The sequence below is a fragment of the Chanodichthys erythropterus genome, chromosome 17, assembly GCF_024489055.1.
Source record: "Chanodichthys erythropterus isolate Z2021 chromosome 17, ASM2448905v1, whole genome shotgun sequence".
Classification (NCBI taxonomy): Eukaryota; Metazoa; Chordata; class Actinopteri; order Cypriniformes; family Xenocyprididae; genus Chanodichthys; species Chanodichthys erythropterus.
The window spans coordinates 41,289,281-41,297,584 of NC_090237.1; positions in this window are offsets into that span (position 1 = coordinate 41,289,281).

The following is an 8,304-nucleotide window of genomic DNA, read 5'->3' on the forward strand; positions in this document are numbered from 1 at the left end:
AAGCACATTAAGTTTTATCCAAAACAGATGAATGTGAATCTGGAAATTATTTATTATATCAGTTGTTGTACATATCGCAGCATTTCAGAAATGAAATTTATGGGAGTTGCACTAAAAGTTTAATGCTCTCTAATTGCGTTTGAAAATAACATATCACCTACACTAAACCCTATGCTAAACCTACCTGATAGTGTTAACAAAAGCAAACGGGAGATAAAAGCATTTGCTGAAGCAACCATGATAGTTTCGCTTGCTTCTACAAGTCTGTTAAAGTGGACCTATAACGCCTCTTTCACAGGATGTAATATCAGTCTCTGGTGTCTCTAGAATGTGTCTGTGAAGTTTCAGCTCAAAATCCCCCACAGATCATGTATTAGAGCTTGTCAAATTTGCCTCTATTTGGGTGTGAGCAAAAACACGCCGTTTTTGTGTGTGTCCCTTTAAATGCAAATGAGCTGCTGCTTTCCAGAAGAGGGCGGAGCTTTAACAGCTCAACAACAACAAAGCTGGAGAATCTCACGCAGCCAAAATGAGGAAAGTGTTCAGCCTTACATTGTTCAAACCGGAGTCGACACTGATGGAGAGACTCAGGAAGAAGTTACAACTTTTAGACGTTTCTGAATGGTTAGTGGATAAATTGATGTAGTTGCTGTGGAGTTGATTCAACTCATCCACTAGCATGTGCCGTCATGTTCATCTTTTGTATTCCTAGGTTTTCATAAATATAGGGAGAGGGATGTTCTTCCAATAAGCCTATAGTAGGTTGGTACTAACATTTACTGTAAATTAATCGTTTGATACATCACTCTTATTTTGTTTGTACATTTTTTTTTTTTTTTTTTTTACATTGCACTTGTATTAAAAAAATGCCTGCATGCAATTACAACTGTAATTCCATCTATAATTACACCTTACACCTCAGCTCCCATCAAACACCCTCCTCAGCTCAGAAAGTCAGGGAAAGCTCTGAGGAGTTAGATTTCCATTCATGCTGGGGTCAAATAAGGTTGTGTCCTCACTCCTGTCCGTTTTACCATCTTCAGCATGATGTTAAAGGAAGCATATTTGTCATAGATGATGCATTTTAAAATGGTTCAGAGCTGATGGCTCATCCTGTGCTGAATCCACATGGACTATCAGATCTCTGGACACAAAGTCAAGCCATGATGTTAATGTTGATGCATGTGTGTCTGAACACAAAAACATGCAGTGTGATTGGTCAGGCATGTTACTGTATGCCTTCATCAATGAGAGAGTGATTATTTTCTCACTTATTCCCCATGAGGCTGCCAGACACAGTTAGGAAGCTTTATTAACGTGTTATTAGACTGCATGCATGATTTGTGACACGCTCGCTCATCATTCATTTGGTTCATGAAGTACACAAGCATCCTCACGCCGTCTCATTATCTGCTCCATTAGCACCTACGGTATGTTCGATTGTTCAACTGTCCCCTAAATAAGTTTCTCATAAATTCATTTGCACATTCATGTTAGGTGTAAAATGTGTCTAGGCAGAGATGGAATTACATCTTGATATTTCCCTAGAAATTGAGAAACTGGGGGTTCTGTTTAGGTGAAATAGTGCTCTTCCCTAGAGGTTCGGCAGCAAAGTTTTCCAGTCCTCAGAGGCAGTCTGGGTAGAAGCGGCCCTTGAATGACTGACGTCTCGTTCCTCTTCTCAGGGAACCGGGTTACATACATACATCACCTAGATGTTTTCTTGGTATAAATTAATGTATTTATATCGATTCAGAGATACTACACCAAGTTGGGTTGAAAATGGACAAACCCAGTGAATGGGTTGTTTTAACCCAGCGGTTGGGTTAAATGTTTGCCCAGCCTATTGGGTAGTTTTATTTAACCAACTATTGTTTAAAAATGACTATATGTCTGGATTAAAATGAACCCAAAATTAAAAATTTAAAAATCAGACACATAATTACTATTAATAATAATAATCAAAAGATGAACATTTATTAATAAGAAATTTAATAAATGTTTAGTTTCAACATATCTTAGGTTCATTTTAAGCAACCAATACAGTCATTTTTAAACAAGAGTTAAATAAAACTACCCAGCAGGTTGGGCAAACATTTAACCCAATCACTGTGCTTGTCCATTTTCAACCCAACTTGCTTTGTTTTTAACCCAACATTGAAGATTATATTTTCATTTTGATGTTAATATTTTAAGTTACCACTTTTTTTACGGAAGAGGATTAGGGCCAAGCAATGATAAAAAATAACACCATCTTGAGATTAAAGTTGTTAAATTTAGAGAAAAAACACGTTAAATTTCAAGAAAAAAAGTTGAGATAAAATGTTGATAATAAAGTCATTAAATTACGAGAAAAAAGTCGTTAAATTACGAGAACAACTTTGTTAAATTACGAATTTGTTCTCATAATTTAACAACTTTTTTCTTGTAATTTAATGACTTTATTCTTTATTTTTCAGTTTAAAAACTCAGAATAGAAAGTAAAAATGGCCACATGAAAATGCTGTAAAAAGTGAAGAAATAACAACAACATTTATTTTTAATAATGTTTTATACATTATTGATTAATCATCATTACTCATGACATTGGTAGACTTTATGTAAATCCTAATAGTAATCTTAGTTTAAACTGTAATTAACAGAACATCACACAATCTCCAGCATTAACTCTGATCTTATTAAACTCCTGACAGTCTGCTGGGACAGCAAAAACAAATAAATAAATAAAATGTAATGTTACATGTCAAGCCTTTGCACTTCCTCTTTCTAATCAGCTCCTCTGACGGATGGAGACAGTGAATATGAATATGGATTGGATGAGCTTGTTTATTCCAGTGGATTCTGCATGTGATGGAGAGAAGCTCTGCTCCGGCTTCATCAGGAGCCAATGTTTCTATAGTGAGATCTGCTGATGTTTCTGACAGCACTGGACCATTCAGAGGCATACAGGGAAGGTTATCTCCTCTACACTGACCCTGTGTTTGCTCAGCCTGTATTTCCAGCCACACGGAAAAAATCCTTTATTTCCCAGATGCCTCCATTTATTTTTTAGTCTAGTGGTCAAGACTCGAGTGCAAGTCTACACATATTTTAATGCCGTTATATCCATTCACATCAAAAATCCATAAGAGGTGCAATAAATCTGTTGTTAGCTTGCTGAAATTGTTTAACTTGCCCTTGTGTTGAGAAACTTCTTCAGCCAATCTAGAAGCGTCCGCAGGTGTGATCAATAATGCATGCTCCTCGAGCAGCACCACCTGAGATGCTCCAAACACACCGCCTGTAGTGCTGTAGTGATCCAGAACACATGGACGCGCTGCTTCAGGTGTGTGTGTGATGAGGGCTGGAGCTGACCTCTGCAGGACTCTGGACCTCCAGGAGCTAGTCGATTTCTTCCACAACTAACTTAACTGTCAGCAGTCAAGAGGTTAGCATCTTAATGCTTACCTTATTGATTTAATACACAGCACTGCTTCTGCAGGCTGTTTGCTGTTTCTGGCAGCTCTGTGTTGATGAAGAGTGTGTGAGTGAAGAGAACCTCAAGTGCAGAAATAAAAGCCCACATATCTCCACTGACAGGTTCATACTGCTTGAATCGTCATATAAAAGATGCAAAAACAGTCTTGTCCCACTCGCTTATAGTTTCTGTCAGATTTGTTTCAGGTCACATTGTAAGAATTTGTAAGCCTTTACTAAATTCACAGGGCCCGTGTGCATCGCTACACTATTGACAATGGACGAGGCACTCATTTTAGCTGTTTCCTCAGTCAGCTCTGTACAATTTCACACTTCAAGAACATAAATATAATCTTTGTGTTTCTATTAGCTCTCCTACCACCTCCCAATGTTATCAAAGCTACAGTAACAGTTCCTCTTCCCTGTCACAACGCATGGCAGCACATCCGTGTTTACATCTGAATGCCGACTCAGCATTGGTCGCTGCTGTTCACGTGTTTAACATGTGATGCTGATGCAGGAGCCGGCCAATACTGAGCCGGCATTCAGAACTTAAAGCGGACCTCAGTAAGATTTGCGAAGCTCCCCCTACAGGTTCCTTCAGTGAATCACACTGTCGTAAATTCTCCAAGCGCAGCTCTGGACTACAACGACTACAACGCTCACCAGCGCAGTAGTTTTGCAAATACAGTACAAGAAATCTCGACCGAGGTGGGTAATTTACGAAATTGTCTTATAAAGTCATAATATATACATTGTTTCTGAATTACCGTAAAGCATTTTGTCACTCTCGCGTGAACGTGAACATGAGGCGAGATTGTTTCGGGTCGATGCAGCTCAAATTGCTGTTTTCTGGCGTAGACGTGCCAGAGACGCCTCAAACACACCACTACAGGTCAATTAACCATCGTAAGCTCTGCAATGTGTTCACTGCCTCAACTGCATAACAGACTGACAGGGAAGAGGAAAAACCATTGAATAAAGTTGTTATTTTTTTTTTTTTTTTTTTGCAAACAAAAAGTATTCTTGTCACTTCATAACATTAAGGTTGAACCACTGCAGTCACGTTGACTGTTTTAACGATGTCTACTTTTCTGGACCTTGAATGTGGTAATTTCGTTGCTTTCTATTGGAGAAAAAAAAAAAAACTCTTGGATTTCATCAAAAATATCTTAATTTGTGTTCTGAAGATGAACGAAGGAACGAAGGTGTGGAACGACATGAGGGTGAGTAATAAATGACAGAAATTTTAATTTTTGGGTGAACAAATCCTTTAATAATATTGATTGAGATCTCCATTGTTTTGTCAGACTTCTATAAAAAAATAAAAATAAATAAAAAAATGGATGCATTTGCCCCTTTAAATAGCTTCAATGTAGTTAAATGTTTTTATTAGTAGCTTGCATTGCTAATTGCATTTTTAAAGGATGCCTTGCATTTTGAGAAGTTTGAGAAGTTCCAGGTTCAAAGTATTTTTCCCAACAATGTTTACAGTCACACATGCAGAAACACTACTGCCATGTCCAGGAATGGTGTAATATCACATTAGCTGCTGCATCAATAAATGCAAGAGTTCAGTGTGATATACATCCTCACCCGCAGGAGCCCTGGAGGAGACCGGCAAAGTCAAATACCATCACAAACTCAAACGTGTTCTCGCCGCAGAATCCCACAGAGGGAGCGAGAGAGACCAGCTCATGCATTATTCAGCAGGAGGAGGTGTCTCTCAGCAGATACTATACATATGCATGTGCCCATGTTTGTTTTGGAAAGGTGTTCTTGTCAATCTCCTCTTGAGACTTCTGGAGCTAAACATCTCCTTTTATGCTCCACAGAAACAAAGTCATGCGAATTTGAAAAACATGAGGATGTAAAGGATGGCAGAATTATCATTTTTTAGTGAACTATTTAACATTTCTTAAGAGGGTCTTATGTTGAATAAACTAGTATTTCAGCCTGTATGACACTGATCTGTGACTGTCTTCTACATGTCTTACCCATTAACCCTCACACATGATGATTTGTGCATTGTGCAGATTGCTGTAATTCGTAAACATTCGTAATGCAGTGACTGTTAATAATGTCTTCACTTGACTTATAAACCTTAATCCACGGAAAGGGCTGGCTTCACAAACACTCTCAGTAGATTAAGCCTTTGACAGAATGCTCTGGTGACAGATGCGAGCGAGACTCTAATGGAGTTAGATACGCTGTCCCGTCTGCAGCGCTGTATCTCTGGCGACAGTAACTACAGCAACCGATGAAAGGTGACCGAGTTCACAGAGTGTTTAAAAATAAGTCCAGCACTATGCTGTCTTCTTCTGACAGTCTATACTGTATAAAGCGCTAAAGAAATCAAGCTGACTTGACCATATCAGCTGTAGGGTCCTGCTCAAACCTAGGAGCCTCTACCACACGTATATGCTTGTGTTACGGCTTGCTTTCTGCTTTTTCTGTTTGAAAGGGTGTTTTACAGGCTTGTATATCACTAGAATGAAATGCCAGTGGCCATCTAAAGCTGTCAAGCAAAGCAACATTACTATTACTCTTTCAGTTTACTATAGTGCTAAACCTGAAGTTGAACACTCCATATGCAGCGCGCTGCACTACGTATAGCCATGTCTGCTGATTATGAGGCTTTGGGTTTGATTTTTCATAAATCCACTCATATATATGGGCAGTCACATGTTACGTTCTTTATGTTGAATTTTAAGATACGGCAGGAGCTTGGTAATGATTGGCCGGCACAGCATGTTAACTGTGGTCAGGTAAGTTCATGTTCACTCTTCATTTTAACGTGACATTAAATCCTTAGTTAATAGTCATTACTAAATAAAGCGAGTTGTTTGCAGTATTCAGATAAAATACTGAGTGCAGTGATCATGGTAAGCAGAGATAACTTAGCATGTTACATTACTTTAAGGAGGAGAGGGACTCGAATTCGAACAGGTCTGATCAGTGACAGTCTGTGTGAAAAAGAGTTCACATGCTGTATTACTGAACACCATGTGATGACATAGATAAATGTTAAAGCTAACTTAGTGTTAATGAGTGAATGTACCACGTCGGTTTAAGGAATGGGGTCTGAACTTCCGGGGTTCCTCAGGGTTCAGTGCTCGGTCCCCCCTTATGGGTCTCCGATATGCTTTTGTAACAGTTCAAAATGTTGTTTCTTAAAGTTGTACATGAGCGATCTGTTGCTTTTATAGCAATAACCAATCAAAGGGTGAGGACATTTTTAATGAGCTGGTGTTGGTTAAAGTGCAGTGAAGTTGAAACTGTAACTGAGCTAAATCTTCTTATGTTCTGTTTTCACAGGTTCTTGTGAAGATGGAAGTGGAAGTATTGTAAGTTTAACTGTGACAAAAGGGTTACTTACCTATTAAAACATTACAGGTTAAAACAGGGGAGCAACAGTAGAACTGTGCACTTTAATAAATGCGTCATTCTGTTGGGTCATTTTTATTGGGTTGTTTTTATTAATTAATTAATTTATTTATTTATTTATTTAATCCAGCTGCTGGGTCAATTTTTCTTTGTCAGTGTAACCCTGTGTAATGTCTCTCGGCCATCTCTCTTTCTACAGTCTTTCTTCAAATCTCCTCTTGCATCATGAGTGGACACACCCCTACTCCTGATTGGCTCACTCTCTCTCCTCCCCCATCATGAGTGGACACACCCCCTGGTGTTGATTGGCCCACTCTCTCTTCTTCCCCATCATGAATGGACACACTCCCTATTGATGATTGGCCCACTCTCTCTCCTCCCCCATCATGAATAGACACGCCCCCTACTGCTGATTGGCCCACTCTCTCTCCTCCCCCATCATGAGTGGACACGCCCCCTATTGATGATTGGCCCACTCTCTCTTCTTCCCCATCATGAATGGACACACCCCCTATTGATGATTGGCCCACTCTCTCTTCTTCCCCATCATGAATGGACACACTCCCTATTGATGATTGGCCCACTCTCTCTCCTCCCCCATCATGAATAGACACGCCCCCTACTGCTGATTGGCCCACTCTCTCTCCTCCCCATCATGAATAGACACGCCCCCTACTGCTGATTGGTCCACTCTCTCTTCTTCCCCATCATGAATGGACACACTCCCTATTGATGATTGGCCCACTCTCTCTCCTCCCCCATCATGAATAGACACGCCCCCTACTGCTGATTGGCCCACTCTCACTTCTTCCCCATCATGAGTGGACACGCCCCCTATTGATGATTGGCCCACTCTCTCTTCTTCCCCATCATGAATGGACACACCCCCTATTAATGATTGGCCCACCCTCACTTCTTCCCCATCATAAATGGACACGCCCCCTATTGATGATTGGCCCACTCTCTCTTCTTCCCCATCATGAATGGACACACCCCCTATTGATGATTGGCCCACTCTCTCTTCTTCCCCATCATGAATGGACACGCCCCCTATTGATGATTGGCCCACCCTCTCTTCTTCCCCATCATGAATGGACACGCCCCCTATTTATGATTGGCCCACTCTCTCTTCTTCCCCATCATGAATGGACACGCCCCCTACTGCTGATTGGTTCACTCTCTCTCCTCCCCCATCATGAGTGGACACACCCCCTGGTGTTGATTGGCCCACTCTCTCTTCTTCCCCATCATGAATGGACACACTCCCTATTGATTATTGGCCCACTCTCTCTCCTCCCCCATCATGAATAGACACGCCCCCTACTGCTGATTGGCTCACTCGCTCTCCTCCCCCATCATGAGTGGACACACCCCTACTCCTGATTGGCTCACTCTCTCTCCTCCCCCATCATGAGTGGACATGCCCCCTGGTGTTGATTGGCCCACTCTCTCTTCTTCCCC